Source organism: Miscanthus floridulus, chromosome 10, assembly GCF_019320115.1.
Source record: "Miscanthus floridulus cultivar M001 chromosome 10, ASM1932011v1, whole genome shotgun sequence".
NCBI classification, from domain to species: domain Eukaryota; kingdom Viridiplantae; phylum Streptophyta; class Magnoliopsida; order Poales; family Poaceae; genus Miscanthus; species Miscanthus floridulus.
In genome coordinates this window covers 50325196-50338786 of record NC_089589.1, presented here as the reverse complement: position 1 = coordinate 50338786, position 13591 = coordinate 50325196, and the positions used below count along the sequence as shown (strand labels likewise).

At 38.5% G+C, this 13591-nt stretch overlaps 1 non-coding gene across 1 annotated transcript; it reads left to right on the top strand.

Moving 5' to 3' along the window:
• The first annotated feature begins 8071 nt into the window (after nt 1-8071).
• LOC136490525 (small nucleolar RNA R71) lies at nt 8072-8178 on the top strand. Its single transcript, XR_010767804.1, has one exon. It is a non-coding gene; the product is annotated as a small nucleolar RNA R71 (small nucleolar RNA).
• Nucleotides 8179-13591: the final 5413 nt, after the last annotated feature.

Here is a 13591-nt window from a genome sequence, read left to right as displayed (position 1 = left end):
GTAATTAACCTAGGCATGTGGGAATCACGACTCACGGTGAATGTGTACAAACTCTGCAGAGGGTTACAAACTATTATAACAGGCGTGCTCTCGGTCATGAGCGGTCCAAAAAACTCACAGAATAAATGGTTAATTATTGTTGTTCATTTATGATGATAATATGATACAATTGATTCTGATATTTGATCATGTGGGATTAATTGGGGCTTAAGCATAACTTGATAATAGTTGATGATAAAATCTTGACTTACTAAAAGTGCTAACTGCAGTAAACCAGAGTCAACCTTTTTTAGCTTTCATAACCCCATATTAACTTGTTAAGTATGGGAAGTACTTACGCTTGTTTACTTTCAATATTTGGATAAAAATCCTGGATGGGTAACAGATGTCAACGGATATGAGGAGTTCCTAGAGGACTTTTAGGCTTGTGGTCAACCAGTTGACCGTCCCTGTGTTGGAGCTTCCACGAGAGTGCTATCTTTTTATTTTCTGCTGTGTTGTGTAAGACTATGTTATGGTATTAATTGTGATGTAAGATACCCCGTGATGATACTTTTGTAATTTATCGACTTATGTGTGTGACTGATCCCTGGGCACACATGAGCTTTATGCATTCAATTTTATCATTAAAATTGGGTGTGACCGAGGCTAGCCAATAAAAGGAAAACTTCAAGCAAAAGGGAAGGACCATCACGAGTCATCTAAAACCTTCGTCATATGGTGACATCACGCTCCAAGGACAAAGGCAACATCCAAAGGTAAATGGTCATTATTTAAAAAGCTTTTCCTTGATTCTGGTAGGCACACAAATAAGAAACAAACATGTTTGAGTTACAGTTCTACTTGATCCAACCTGATTAATTCAACATATTTAGTTCTTCAAGCTTGTTCCTAGCACCACTCTCTTGTGACCATAGTCTTAACTAAATAAACTAAAAAAAATGCACATCCTATCTCTGAAAGCTGATAGTCATAGTCATGTAAAGATTGATACATTCTGCACAGTTAGACAAACCTTCCATGGGTTAAGCAACTCAATCTTTTCTACCAAATGAACTTAAATGCTACATTCATGCTCCACCTTCTAATCTTACCACCTATATTATAATTGAACACAACACCTAACATCAACTTCATCTTGTTCAATGTGTGTAAGGTTAGAGAAGAATAATTAAAGTTTTGGTTCTGTTGGTGTTTTTCCACCGACAGAGCCCATGCACTTGATCTTTACCTTGTTTTATAGCAGGACATACTTCAAGCAAAATGTGCAGGAGTTAGTCAATTCCCTAATTTCTACAAGTGAAGGTCCTGAACCTGTCAAACCAAAGTCAAAACTCAAAATCAAGACAGGTTTGGCGGAAGAAGGTGACATCATCATTAGAGGCATCATCATAAGAATCTTTGTTTTCAGAACAAACTAAGGTATCAATGAACTTCACAAGGAGAAATCCAGTTCGAAGGACTTACAATAGCGAACCCTCACCGAAAGTGCTCGCTTGGGGGAGAAGCACTCCCATGTATCTAGGTAAGTAATCTTTCTCCTTTTGTTTTAGATTTTAGTTTCTATTTAATAGTTAAGAAAATGATGAATGAAACAAAATATAAAGTTATCTTTATAATAAACATATACAGCTATAGTAATAATGTTTGATCTAGTAAAATTAAAAACAAAATAAAAGGTGTGTCAAGTTTGCTTTAATTTGTTTTTAAGAGCTAAATAGAATAAAGAGGACTCATAATAATCTCTTGAATGGAAATGATGAATAGTTGCTCTGTTGTAATTCCTTTCAAGTACCTAGTTTTCAGCCTTGAATTCTCCTGAGTTTTGGATAAGATTGTTTTGATATAAGGATTTCCTTTGAACTTGAAACTCATGGGTAGCATATGCTTGATCTAAGTCTAGGTAATTGACGGATATGACATGAGAAGGTCTGAGCTGTTGTTTATCTTGTTCCAAGTGACACTAGAGTTCTAGAGATTTATCTTTTGAAAAACACAAAAATGCTACATGATGAGTTCTGTATGACAAAGCTTGAATTCCCACCAGAGCCATACATGTTATTTAGGCAAGGAAACTTCCACATATATGCTTCTTGCTTTTGCATTGAGTTTTGTCAAGCTTTGTTGACCCTTATGAGAGGTTTGTCATGCTCTTAAAATCAAGATCACGTACACACCACCCACATATGCACAACTCCTACACTAGGGGTATGCGCAAAAACATGCTTTCCATCTAGATCCACCCCCAAAATGTTCTACTCCTACTCTAGGGGTGAACACAAAAACATGATTATTAGGTTTTCCATCCACCAAATATATGGTCTAAATTCTTGTTGCTATCTCTCAAAAGTTTTGTTATAGAAAAGAGGCATGGGACTATGCAAAAGTTATTCATAAAAAAGGGAAAGAAAAGAAAAAAAGAGAGTTGAGAAAAAAATGGACAAGTGTCCGAGATATCTAAAACAATGGGTACTTAGATGCCCGCCTGAAAAAAAAAAGAGATGAATAAGATAGCCCCTGCTCTCTAGAAAGTGTTTCCAAGTTTCAAAAGAGAGATAAGTTTTCAAGGAGCAAAGTAGAATTAGGATTAGCCACCATATATTCCACACACATGCATATCTTGATTTGATTGTATGACTCAACTCTCTTTGGATCCATTGTTTGACTTTACAATATATGCATTGCAAGTATGCTCTAGCTTTCTCACTACCTATGAACTCCACATAAGCCTTAGTGGTAGGAAGAGGAAAAGGCATAACATCATTGTTGCCTTTGTGAGGATCCACAAATACCACATATATTGAGAGATTTGAGAGTGTCATATAATGGAAGCTCTAAGTTTTATTTTGAAAAAAAACTCTGGAATAATAGTTGAGCAAAGAACTTGAGACATAGTGCTTGACTTAATCGTTCTGTCTTTCAATTGCTCAAGACCGAAGTGAAGGCTAAGAAGCCCCATGGTTGAAATTAATATGGGTAAGTTTGAAGTCAGATTGGTTTATTCTAATCCAGAGGGGAATTCTTGTTTGAACGCATATGTACTTTTGAGGAGTGAAAGTATCATAGCAACTCTTGATCCATTTTTGTTGAGTTTAGCTTTGCTAAGGGACTACCAAAGGTTAAGCTTGGGGGAACTTGTTGATGGCAGTTAACAACCATTATAAACCATAAATAAAACATGTATAAGGGCACAATTGTGACCACCAACAAAGGTCTAGGCATTTAAACTAACAAATTCCACAAGTTTTGGTGAATCTGTATTTTCTGCAGGGTTTATCTAGAAAACCATCAAGGCGGACCTACATGTCAGAATTAATCATGCTTATCCATCATGAAATGGGCACCAGAAGGTTCTAGAGGGCTCCATAGAACACCACACCGAAGTGGGAGATGAGGGGCTGCCATTTGGGGCTAAACGGCCCCACCTGTAGGCCGCCTAGCCCTGGGCCCACCTGTTAGCCTCTGCACCGCAATGTTGGTTCTCCACCACCTCCTAGGTTGCATCTACGTCATTCTTTAAGTTGGTTTGATCCAAGGGCTCATGATGGACGTTTTGGCCTATATATATCAGCCCCTTCTCCCCTCCCTCAGCATATCCTTGAAACCCTAATTCTTATCTTTAGGATCAGAGCCAGCAATCAAGAAAAGATTAGTCCACCATAGAATCTAGTCTTATAAATAGAATAGTAAGATAGAGAGTGAGGGAAGAGTTTGGAGGAGGTGCTGGCCTATTGGTGCTCTCTCTATCGCTTATACCTTGGCAGATCTAGTTCTACTTGAGCTTGCTTTCGAGATCTCTCTAGTAATCAACTTCTGATTCAAGTAAGTAATTGTTTATATTATTCATCAGGATCATGACTCTCTTTTGAGTTCTTTAATCTATAGACGCTCTAGGTTGAAGTATTAATCATAAATGTAAGCGTGGTGCTTAGACTTGGGTTAATCATGGATGCCCCTGCATTCTGGAATGTGGTAGATCGCGTGTGTGACATAAGTTCTATATAGCTTGTACTATATATCTTCGTTGATCCTTTATAGTCCACCTCCTGTCTGTAGGCGCGCATAGGATGCAGTTGCGAAGGAAAGCATCCTCTGCTAGTGTCTTTCCCTAGTAATGTCCCCAGTTGAATAGTAGGAGACATAAGCTTACCCAGGACAGAACTAGAGAACCTTAGTTATCCTCTCTACGCTCTAATTTATCCTAACCTTGTTGCTACCCCTAGTTAAGTTAGACTATAGTCAGTCTCACATGTTTCCCTATGGATACAATACTTGAAATACCTCTGGGTGAAAGCTACAGCGGTATCCGTGAGCTTGCGGATTTATCTATGTCATTAAAATATACCAACACTCGGGCTGATGCATGTGGGAAGAACCTAGCTGGTCCTAGCCTGCATAGCTAGTGAAAGTCATTAACTCCAAAGTTGGATCATCACCATGGTACTTGGGCTGCAGGATGCGTGTGAGTCTGGCAGAGGCGCTCTGGTGAGGCGCTGCTTCCTTCACTTGTAAATCAAAGACAAAAGACTACACCGCATATAGACCAAGGCTTTGGTTTGGTAACAGGATTTCATTTGTATAGTACATATACATCATGACAAGCTTCCCGTTGTTACCCTTTTTTTAACATATCTGCTTGGTTAAAATATTCATAATCGTTAAGCCATGGAGGAATGTCATCGATGTAAGCAACAGAAGCATTTTCTAAAAGACCCAAATTTCTAGCTTTGCGGGTGACCAAAGAAGTACACCCAACATCTCCCTTAAGATCAGGAATTTCTTTCCATTGTTTCATCATAAACTGGACTGGCGAAACCTTTCTTCTTTTGACAGTGGCATAGAGAAGTTTAAGTTCATCATTCCTAATAGTGCAAAATCTTGTCTAGGAAAAAGAGAAAATCCTAACCATTTGTGCATGAATCGCGAAGTAGGGTGATGAATTTCATTTGTGCGGAAATGGTAGCAAGTAAGATCCTTAGAGATTTCCCTCCAAAATTTCATTCTATCAAAGTCTTGTATAGCAGTGTCCACATCAATCACACATTGTGCATGAAATCCTAGAAGTTCACCAAACTATTTCCATGGGATAGAAAAATCTTTTCTGAGAAGTCTAAATGATACTTCCGAATCAGTGGGTTTCAAGGTGCATAGAAATTGAGTGGTTAAAAGCTTAGACCCTGGCTCATTTATTTCCCAAACATCTTCCCATCCTTCCACCTCAAAAATGAGTTCAAATTCAATGTTCATACCTATGGCTTGCAGTAGGGCTGGATCATAAGCGGGAGTGAGGACAAACCTCCGAGTCTTCAGCTTCTTGTAGATGTCCTTCTCCGAATCGTCCCAGAGCTTGAGCTGCTTTTCTTGCAAGAGAACATTTCTCTCCATGGGGCTTGAACGGGACGATGCTCCGATGGCGGGAGATGGAGGATCGACCTCCATGTCGGTGCCTGCCCAGGACGATGAACTTCTCGTTGAGCAGAACAACACCGCACGCTTGTGTTTTCTGATGATCTTGCTCATTTTCCTATAAAATAGATAAAAGACAACACAACTCATGGAATGGGATTAGAAAAATAAAAATGTTAGCGATTAGCCATCCAAAAGTCAGTTGTCCAGAGGGTTAGTCATCCAAGATAAATATTCTAATAAATATTTTGGCATGACTTCCATCCTAATTCTTCCTTAATTTTCTCTCTTGATTTGGACAGCACTACCACTCTCAAACCCTCTCTTTCTTGCTCAAATTTTAGCAGCACTTCTCTCTCTCATTCTCAAGATTTTAGCAACACTTTCACTCTCAACTTTCTCAATCTTTTTTTCTTACTCCAAAACTACTTCTACCAAGAGAATTTTAAACTACGAAAGTGACTTCTGGAATTTTGGACTTGGGAGTGTGAATTGTAGTTGTGTGTGAGGCCACAAGCAGGAGGAGTGGGATTTATAGGTGACACAGTAGCAGGCCCTCCTCATGGCCAAATGGCCTCTCCATTTTCCTGATCCCTCTTTGCTTCATGCTTAAGCAAATGTTGGTGCCCTTCAGTGCTCTTTCGGTGGATATGGCCAGTGGAGAGTGATAGTGGAGGATAAGAAGGTGAAAGTGGAGATATGGAGGTGATGGAAGTGATAGGTGGTGGTTGAGTGGGTCCCAGTGCCCTTATTTCTACCATATATGCATGTATAAAAATGTGATGCAAAAAATATTTTATGAATCTATGAAATATAAGAAGATGAATGATGGTATTTTTAAAATTTTACGCCTCAATGGTAAATATTCCCTACGGGGTTTTTACGCTTCGTAAAAATTATTTACATGGGGCTTGAATTTTTATAATGCCATGATGAGAATTTTTATTTTAGTTTTCTAATGCAAGTATTGAAAAGTAAATATGCAAAAGTAGAAAAAGTAAATATGGATAAATAACGAGTTACCTCCCGGCGAGGGTTCGGAATTTTGAGTCCACCGAACCGGACTTCTCCGTTCGCGTTTATTCCTCGTGTGCGTCCTTCGGTCCCAGAGATGGAGACCATGACGGGTGAACTTGTTTCTTATACCATTCCAAATTAGAGCATTGTTCTTGTCTTGACTTGAAGGCGAATCACTCTTCCTTGCTGTTGATATGGAATTTGATTTCTTCGGCTCCGACAACAATGTGCGCATTTGTAGTGCTCAGGAAGGGTCTCCCAAGAATGAGAGGTGTCTTCATGTCCTCCTGCATGTCAAGTACTACAAAATCCATAGGAACAAAGAAATTTTGTATTTTTACCAGAATATTCTTGGTGATTCCTATAGGGTAGAGGACCAATTGGTCGGCTAGTTGCAAACACATCGATGTTGGTGTAAGTATTGAATAGTTGAGCTTGTCGAAGACCTTCTTAGGCATAACACTGACAATTGCTCCAAGATCGCATAACGCATTCTCAAAGTTCTGGCTTCCGATCGAACAATCGATAGTGGGACACCCTGGATCCTTCTTCTCGATAGGTGATGTGTTTAGGATGGCCGCACTACACTCCTCTATCAACTTGATTACTTTAGTGGTGGGTAGTCGTCTTTTGTTGTTGAGGATGTCTCGGAGATACTTCGCATAGGTGGGTACATGTATGGCATCTAGCAAAGGAACATTGATATATAACTTTTGAATTACCTCTACAAACTTACCAAACTGCTTATCCATTTTTGCTTTTTAATTTCTGCATGGAAATGGTAGGAAGGTAGTGTCATGAAAATCTTATTGTAATTCTCGCTCTTGTGGCTCAACTTCTTCAACTTCATCGTTTCTCTTCTCCTCATCCTGTATTACCACTTGTGTCTTACCTGTCCTTATTGGATACGGCGGATCACAAGTAGGCTTGCCACATCTTGTGGTTATAGCGTTGACCTTTTCAAGGTTAGTAGCAAAAGGCAGAGCAGCGGCCAACTGGGCTAATTGAGATTCTGTCTTTTTATTATAGCTAAGTTGGTCCTTTATGGCAGAAGAAAAACTATCAATTTTAGTATTTATGTTTTCTAGGCCCTTATCATTAAAAGCAAGCTTTTTAGAAATATTCTCATTAATCCTAGCTTGTTCTAAGACTAAGTCTCTTAAGGATGGTTGCTTGAGATTAAAAGATTTATAATTGTTACCTAGGTACTTACCTTTGTAAGTTGACCGTAGTTGATTTCATCCTTGTCTCTGTTGTTGTGAACCTGAATTGTTGACAATGATGTTTGCATCCTCTTGATATTTAGGGAATTCAACCCCCAAATATTCTCCACATGTGTTTTGAGCATTGAAAGCATCTTGAATGGCCTGACGATCTCCCTTGTAATTGTCTCGCTGTTCGAGCCAATTTAATAGTACATCCATCTTGGTTGATAGTGCACACACCTCTTCTGGTACTTCTTCACTCTTATTACATGATCGGATGTTGCATGTTGACCAGCCTTGATTAGAGGCTATCTTTTCCATAAGAGTTTCAGCTTTTCCAAGGGTGAGTGACATAAATGATCCTCCAGCAATGGCATCAAGTTGTTCGCAAGCTTTCTGAGTTAATCCATGGTAGAAACTTTGCATGAGCAACCAATCTTCCATTCCATGATGAGGACAATCTAAAACACATTCTTGGAAATGTTCCCCTGCTTCTGGAATGGTCTCTCCCTTCTGCTGTTGGAAATTAGAAATCTTTCCTCTTAAGGCATTTGTCTTGCCTATAGGGAAGAACTTTTCTAGGAAGGCCTTTGAACACTTTGCCATTGTATTGATGTTATATTTGTTGGTGTAGAACCATTGCTTCGCCTTTCCCACTAATGAGAATGGAAACAAGCGAAGTAGTATGATGTCTTGAGCAACGTCCTTGATGACGACTGTGCTACTAATCTCTAGAAAATTCTGAAGATGAGCACTAGCATCTTCATGTGCCTTTCCATTGAATGGGGCAGCTTGCACCATGTTGGTGAGGCTTGGCCTAAGATCGAACTCAAGGTTGTTGGTTTTGAGTGTTGGTCCAGTGCGGATGTTCTCGGTGCTTGGAGAAGAGAACTCACGTAGAGTCTTGTTAGCCATAACTTCAGAAACTGGTGTTGAGCTTCCTTTTTCATTTGGTTGATTCTGACCAATCCTGCAATACCCTACATAAGATATGGACAAAGACAAACAAGGGTAAGCCTGCTAAATCAGAGTTGTTATGATTTTATCAATAAGTATTTATTTGATCAATTCTCTTAGCCATGTGCCCCTCCCCGACAACGGTGCTAGAAATGCTTGTTGACATTTCTTAGCATCACTCTTTACTAAGTTGTCATCCCTAGCATGATGCCAGAAATGTGTTGTTGGTAATTATTAATGACACTTGTAATCTCAGAAAAAATTATATATATTAAAGTATCCGCAAGCACACAAATAATATACCATTGTAGCATTTCACCCAGGAGTATACCGAGTATCGTTATTTATATTTTATCCATAGGGAGGAGCTAGGGGTTTGTTGGCATAGAGATATTGACAAATATGTATACTTATGATAAAACCACTCTCATGCTATGGCAGGGGTAAGTCAAATGATAAATAAATGATAAGTGTGAAGCATTGATAATAATTCCAGAGATAGAAATAGAGACTCATAAAATGTAGCATGACTAGGTAGGAGATTCGGTAGGAGCAAAAGATTCCTAAGTCATTCCTTATTTACTAAGTCTTTTGTACACCCAAGTATATACACTCTCATCTCTAGCATAATTAACTCTGAATCTATGCATAAGCAACATTACTAAGGAAGATCAAGAACAGAGCTTGTCTCCCTTCGCAACCGTGTTCTACTTGCTCTACAAATGAGGAGTGAATTACAAAGGACTCAATGGAAGTGTCACATCGATGATCTACCACAAGACCCAGAGTGCAGAATACATCCATAGGTAAACAATATCTAAGCACCATGCTTACATAATGTTGACCACTTAACCCACGTGCGTCTTGGGCTAAGCGCTTTGCGAACATATGCATAAACACATCATCAATCACAACTATATCAAGCATATAACTAGAGTAAACTAGGAACATAATAAATAGCAACATAATATTGAAGTAGCACAAAGTCATAAATAAAGAGATACAATGGCTATACCAGTCTCCGGCCGGCCCCACCTGTCATGCCTCCTCATGGCCTCTGGAACCTTCTAGAGTAGTTTTTGCTGCACATATGCATGATTTTATTTGACGTTTTGAACCCCTTGCTGGTTTTTTGGAATATCCCTGCTAAAACATAGATTCACCAAAACTCATGGAAATTGTTAGTTTAAACCCCTAAGTCTATGTTGGTGATCCTTTTTATGCATTTATTCAAGTAAGGTTGACGGTTTATGATGGATGATAGCTACCATCAATAGTAGTTAACAACCATTATAAACTATCAATATAACAAGTATAAGGGCATAAATATAATCACCAATGAAGGTCTAGGGGTTTAACCTAACAAATTCCACGAGTTTTGGTGAATCTATATTTTCTGTAGGGTTTATCCAGAAAACTATCAAGGTGGACCTAGATGAAAGACTTAATCATGCTTATCCACAGCGAAAACAACCCCAGAAGGTTCCAGAAGACTCGAGAGGACACCACACCGAAGTGGAGGGCGAGGCGCCGCTAGGTTGGTGTTGACATTTCTTAGCATCACTCTTAACTAAGTTGTCATCCCTAGCATGATGCCAGAAATGCGTTGTTTGTAATTATGAGAACACTTGTAAACTATATATATAAGGTATCTACAAGCGCACAGATAATATACCATTATAGCATTTCACCTGGGAGTATACCAAGTTATTTATATTTTATCCACATGGAGGAGCTATGGGGTTGTGTTGGCATAGAGATATTGACAAATATGTATACTTATGATAAAACCACTCTCATGCTATGGCAGGGGTAAGCCAATTGATAAATAAATGATAAGTGTAAGGTAATAATGGTGTTCCAGAGATAGAAATAGATACTCATAAAATGTAGTAAGGCTAAATAGGAGATTCGTTAAGAGCAAAAGATTCCTAAGTCATTACTTATGTACTAAGTCTTTTGTACACCCAAATATATACACTCTCATCTATAGTATAACTAACTTTGGATCTATGCATAAGGAACATTACTAAGGATGATTAAGAACAGACCTTGTCTTCCATTGCAATCATGTTCTATGTGCTCTACAAACGGGGAGTGGACTACAAAGGACTCAACGAGAGTGTCACATTCACGATCTACCACATGACCCAGAGTGCAGAATGCATCCGCAGGCAAACAATATCTAAGCACCATGCTTACATAATGTCATCCACTTAACTCACTCGAGTACTGAGCTAAGAGCTTTGCGAACATTTGCATATATTCAGCATCAATCATAACTATATCAAGCATATTACTAGAGCAAACTAGGAACATAATAAATAGCAATATAATATTGAAGTAGCACAAAGTCATAAATAAAGAGATACAATAGCTATACCAGTCTCCAGACGGTAGATCTGGATCCTGAGCGATAGCCCAAACTCTACTTGAACCTAGCTAGCTGGCCTATACTAGAAACTTTAAGAATTGGAGTTCTATTCTCTTCTCTTTGGAAACCCTAATTTCTGGTCTGATCTTCACTTATGGCAGCGTGTTCTGGAGGGGAGGGCAGGGGCTGGTTATATAGGCCGGAGCGTCCAACTTGAACCCTTAGATCAAACCAACTTAAAGGACGACATAGATGCATCCTAGGAGGCGATGGGAAACCAACTTTTGAAGGAGGCTGACAGGTGGGTCCCCCAAGGGTTCACCAAAACTTGTGGAAATTGTCAGTTTAAACCCCTAAGTCTATATTGGTGATCCTTTTTCTAGATTTATTGAAGTTAAGTTGATGGTTTATGATGGATGGTAACTACTGTCAATAGTGGGGCCAGCCGACCCCACCTACAGGTTGGCCGGCCCCTAGGGCCAACCTGTCAGCCCTCCGTTGCTATGTCGGTTCTCCACCGCCTCCTAGATTGCATCTACGCTGTTTATTCAAGTCGGTTTGATCCAAGGGCTTAGGATTGATGCTCCGGCCTATATATACCAGCCCCTGCCACCCCCTGGAAGCATTCAAGTCAATTGAGAAGATAGAAACCCTAATCATTCTCAGAGCTCCACCATATTCTAGGGCATAGCTAGTTAGGGTAGGTCTAGAGGGAGGCAAGCAGGTTTCGCTTGGATTCCTGATTGTGTCAAGACATTGGTTTGGTATAATCTTTGTACCCCCTCTCTTTTTTTATCTCTCATTACTTTTATATGTTTGCTACAATTGTTATGATAACATTATTCATATCGTTTATGTTCCTAGTTATCATGTTCATGGTCTACTTTGATTATATACTTAGTATAGCTAGATTATCCTTATATTTATGCATAAGTTTGTATAGCGCTCACTCTAAGGCACCATGGGTGAGTGGTCGATATTGTGTAAGCGTGGTGCTTATACATTGTTTACCTGTGGATACACCCTATATTTTGGGTCATGTGGTAGATCACGGATGTGACACTCCTATTGAGTCCTTTGTATTCCACTCCCCGAATATAGGTATACAAGTAGGATCTAGTTACGAAGGAAGACAAGCTCTGTTCTTAATCTTCCTTAGTAATATCCCTTATGTGTACATATGAAGTTGATCTCAGCCATGACTATTAGGTGTAATTGCACTAATCAATGTATGCTTTGACTTGTAATTAAGAATGACTTAGGAATTATTCCTCTAATGTTCTACTTAACCATGCTAATGCCATAGAAAGGAGTACTTTGAGTGATCAATGATTATTTATTATGCACTATTCATATATAAATTTACCTCTTGACTTACCCCTATTGTGAGTAGAATATTGGCTATAGTTTACTTCTCCATCAATATCATAAGTTATCAATACATGTCCTTCTCAGACCTTCCCTATGGTAAAAATATAAATAATGATACCTGGAATACTCCCGGGTGAAGTGATACAATGGTATATTATCTGTGCGCTTGTAGATCCCTTTCATATATATATATATATTCTTCCTAGTCACATAAAATACTAAAGACCTACTTAGTATTATTCTAGTAGTAATGCTAAGTAGTACCAACAAGCATCTCTGGCATCATCACCAGGGATGACAACCTGGTAAAGTAATGTCAAGAGATGAAGACATACATTAGGTGGCTACTAAAACAAGTGACAAGTTAATAAATACCAACACACATGAGCTGCCAGGGGTGTCACTCCACCGTGAGGACTTCTGGGAGGGTCTACTATACGATAGCACATGCTGTGTTGTCTGTCTAGGACTCCAAAAGTTTGTACAGCTATTTGATCTCTCTGGTCAAGATCCTATAGTGGCTCCCCTCAAACACAAACTAGATGAACTCATGGTTGGGGTGTAACACCCTAAAATTTGCCTCTTTTGAAAATAGGTATAAAATGATTTATTTATGAATTTTTGTGCTCATAAAACATAGAAAAATAAAATTTTTCATTTAATTAAAATTCATCATAAGGTTTAGCAACATATTTGTGCATACATGCCCTTGCATTTGATGTATTTGATTGAGTGGTTTAAATTGCTTTTGCAAAAGAAATTAAAAATGGTTTTGAAGTAAAAGAAAAGAAAATTTGAAAATAAAAGAATTTAAAAAGTTGTAAAAATAATTTTTGGGAAGACTTACTAAAATTCCTCATTTTTACTTGAGTTGAAAAAGTATATTTGAAACCTCATTTGAATTTGACTTTGGTCATGTTTGAATTGACTTTAGTCTCCCTCTCTGTAACACCCTAAATTTTGCATATTTTTGAAATAGGAGAAAATGGTTAATTAAGCATTTTGTGGGAACTTGAACCTAGGAAAAATAATAAACTTTATTAAATTAAAAATAAATATAGGTCAACGACCATGAGTGTGCATTCATGCTGTTGCATAATATTTTGTATTGCTTGGTTGAAGTCGGGTTTCAAATTCAGTCGAAATTTCATTTTGAACATGCTTTTGAAAAATTAGAAAAAGAAAAAAATAAATTTCCTTTCTCCTTCCTCTGTTTCGGCCCGTAGGCCTGCTTCTACCGTGGCCCATTTCTTCCCCACGC